Here is a 3696-nt window from a genome sequence, read left to right as displayed (position 1 = left end):
CCTGCTGTGAGGTCCAGGAGGACGAGAATGGAGAGTATACCAGAATCTGCTGCTCTGAGGTGATCTTACCCAGGGCAGTTTCTGTGCTATGGAATTTTTCAAGGAGATTATTTTTTATTGAGGTAGGTCTGTAGTTGAGATGCAACAACCCTAAGTAAGTTGGAAATTGGCTTGTTCTTGTGGTCATTGCAGTCTAAACCAGGTTTTTTCAGTGTTGGCCTGATTATAGCAATTCTCAGAAAGGTGGAAGCAGACCAGTGGACAGTTGATGATGTTATTAGATAAATTATAGAAGGCAAGCACGCTTTAACTCAGGTTGTGGGGACTGGATCCAGGTGACATGTGGAGTTATTGGACTTATAATAATATAATTTCAGAAATATGACTTTCAGTCTGAAGGCTGACATCACAAAAGAGGGTGGATGCAGGCAATGACAAACTGCTTTTTGGATGTAGGTTGGTCTGCATGATGTTCACAGAGCCAAGATGGTTATGAATTGCAGCAATTTGAGTTGAAGTATTGAGGTTTATGTTGTAGTGGCAGCCCGGCTGAAGGTGAGTGTCCTGGTCTGCCTGTCTGTGTCCTCCTCTCCCCCTGTGTGTGCTCTCCCTCTCTCTCTGACAATCCACACCTGCACCTCGTCAGCCTCCTCCTCTGCCTGCCACACCTGCCAGAAATCAACTCCATCTCAACCCTTATTCTCCACACAATCTCTGCTTGATCGTCGTTGCTCCTAACACGGTGCCACTTCTTCACTCGAGCTCTTGTGTAACCTGCATCATCCTTGTTTCCTTTTTCTTGGCTTTCCCTGTGTCTAACCGTCTGTCTGTCTTCCCTCCAGGTTCGCTCATCTCCGTCCTCCGTCTTGTCAGCTGGACTCGCCAACCTGCCCTCTCCTCTTGGATCCATAGACAGTATATTACTGGACGAAGCCACCCCGCTGATTTGAATGGAGAGCATTGAACGAATAAAATACTACTACAGGGCTGCTTCCTGTTGGCACCAGAGTCTACTGCGCGTGATCGCACAGCATAAGACACAGTTAAATGACGGAGAGCAATGACAGAAACACCTTAGTTCTGGTAGCTGCTCCCCCCAAAAATATTTAGGCTGTTTGACTTGGATTGTGACTTTGACATCGTCAACGACTTCGAGTACTTCCAGTTATGTTCTGATTCACTGAGCTGTTAAGAGTTATTGCTTTTGGTACAGTTAATTTAAGCTAATATAAGAGCAGTACAATATATTGGCTAAATGCAGTTTAGAAGTCATGTTATAAAGTGATAACATAATAAATTGTCAGTAACGTTACAGATCAGAGAGAAGGGGCTGAGAGAGAGGAGGGGTCCCGCCAGTAGGCCAGATCCGGGGCCACAGACAGGGGACGCCCTCAAAGGGCGCCGTCTCTATCTTACCAGGTCGACATGCAGGCGGATGAACCACCGCTGCAGCCTCCTCATGTGGAGAAGGCCCACGAGCCTCATGACCGACAGAGCAGCTCCATCAGAGCATCCACCCTCTCCTGAGAGAGTCGCGCTCTCCAGAGAGAGGAGTCCTGTACGACGCCAAGGTAGGTGAGTCTCTGGGAGGGGAGAGGAGCGCTCTTTTTCCAGTTGACCGTGAAGCCCAGGTAAGACAGGTGTGCGACTAGCTGGGCCGTCTGCACCACCGCTTCGTCCCGGGATGGCGCCAGCAGTAGGTGTATGTGTGACTATACTGTACGGGGGGGGATTCTAAAACCAACTAGCTTTAAAGTTACGAAAGTTTAATAAAAAAAAAATCCAGAGTCCAGAGTTACACAAACATCCCTCAGATAGAGATGGCAAACTCAGGTTGCTTTTATTGTTTCTACTTTTAGAATCCACTGTGTTACTAATGTCTTAAAAACCAGATTAAGAAACTGCCAAGTGGTATCGCTAGTGTAACAGGGTGAATCTTGGGGAGTGTGCGACTGCGGATGGGGGTAAAGAATAGGATGTCATCGCTGCCTGCCAACTGTCTGCTTGACATGGAAGCGTGATTACGGGTGTAGACCATGCCACTCCAGCTAGTAGACTGGAGCGGCAATGAGAAATTGGCAGGGGACCGCAACCTTTGGATTCTCTTGCCTCATCACAGGAGGAATGGACTGACATGCAAGTGAGAATTTGTGACGCATTTCCTGAGGAACAGAAAACAACTCATCTGTAACACTAAACAGCTATTTCAAAAACCTATGGTATCAGCTTAGACTCTGTAAAGCCAATTTACATACTAGCAGGATAACAAAATCTCCCGTGGTAAAAAAACTCAACTCGAATTGCATTTTTAACGTTAAAAACCCAACATGAAAAGGCATTAAAGTTAAGTAAAGGCTTTTAAATGCTATACTATTCTCTATGGTGTTCATCAGTAGCGATAAATGATCAGCATATATTTTATGAACGTTAACATTATTACACTAATGCTGATGATACACGGAGCAACTTTTAGAGCAATGTTGCGTCAGTGAGTAAAAATTACTACTCCTTCCGCCACCTGCCCCGCCGCTATCTGATCAAAACATAGTCGGACTTGCCACTAGCAAGATTGCTCAGCAACATTGCTCAAAAAGTTGTCCCATGTATCATCAGCTTTAGTAAAAGTAGGCTACCACTTCTTGAAATTCAGGAAAAAAAACATGGCGTTAACCACGTACAAACAACGTGAACAGCAAGTGTCTGAAAAGGACCTTCATAAGTGAATGTATAATTTGGTAAAACGGATGTTGTAGGCTACCTGCCGGGATTTGCATCCACCTCTCTTCTCAGTATAAAAGAGTGTTACATCCCGCGAGGTGTATGCAATTAATGGCAGGCATGCAGAATTCAGCACAACACCTGCGCTGCAAAACATCACTACACCTTGTAGGAGCAAGGCCTGATTATTGTTATAAACTCATGCAGTCTACCGGAGGTAGATTGTGTCTGACTTGACGGCGCTGTTTTTATTCTCCTGTCTATGAAGTCAGCGAAAGTTAATTAAGCCAACTTCGACAGCTGTTTTCCAAAGTTCACATAGCTCTCCTTTATTAGCTAGGCTCCTTACATGCTTGCTAATAAATGCTTTGAAGATGTGTCTCCGACATAGACAGCGTTGTGTTGGACAGATTTGTGCAGCGATGTTTCTGATGCCAACCATTAAATTCACAGACGGGTCTGTTGCGTGAGAGCGCGACCGAGTGGGAGGATATGCGGAGCGAATATGCGCTGCAATCAAACGATTTTAAAATGGTTGCCAAATTTACTTGGGCGGCTGTTAATCTACCTGGGTGTGTGTGTGTGTCTACAGTGAGGAAAATAAGTATTTGAACCCCCTGCTATTTTGCAAGTTCTCCCACTTAGAAATCATGGAGGGGTCTGAAATTGTCATCGTAGGTGCATGTCCACTGTGAGAGACATAATCTAAAAAAATAAATCCAGAAATCACAATGTATGATTTTTTTAACTATTTATTTGTATGATACAGCTGCAAATAAGTATTTGAACACCTGAGAAAATCAATGTTAATATTTGGTACAGTAGCCTTTGTTTGGTCAAACGTTTCCTGTAGTTTGTCACCAGGTTTGCACACACTGCAGGAGGGATTTTGGCCCACTCCTCCACACAGATCTTCTCTAGATCAGTCAGGTTTCTGGGCTGTCGCTGAGAAACACGGAGTTTGAGCTCCCTCCAAAG

The 3696-nt window shown here is 44.9% G+C and overlaps 1 long non-coding RNA gene across 2 annotated transcripts in view; it reads left to right on the top strand.

Annotated features, from left to right (window-relative positions):
* LOC123974428 overlaps window positions 1–3696 on the top strand; it is an 18644-nt gene that overhangs the window by 1774 nt on the left and 13174 nt on the right. Inside the window, exons 2-3 of one of the 2 annotated variants that reach the window (XR_006825848.1) lie at window positions 12–742; window positions 843–1575. This is a non-coding gene — a long non-coding RNA (uncharacterized LOC123974428). Of the gene's footprint in view, window positions 1–11; window positions 1576–3696 lie in introns of both variants that reach the window. The other variant, XR_006825847.1, reaches the window with a different exon arrangement.

The sequence above is a fragment of the Micropterus dolomieu genome, linkage group LG07 (genome assembly GCF_021292245.1).
Source record: "Micropterus dolomieu isolate WLL.071019.BEF.003 ecotype Adirondacks linkage group LG07, ASM2129224v1, whole genome shotgun sequence".
Lineage (NCBI taxonomy): Eukaryota > Metazoa > Chordata > Actinopteri > Centrarchiformes > Centrarchidae > Micropterus > Micropterus dolomieu.
This window is presented reverse-complemented; position numbering and strand designations above follow the sequence as displayed.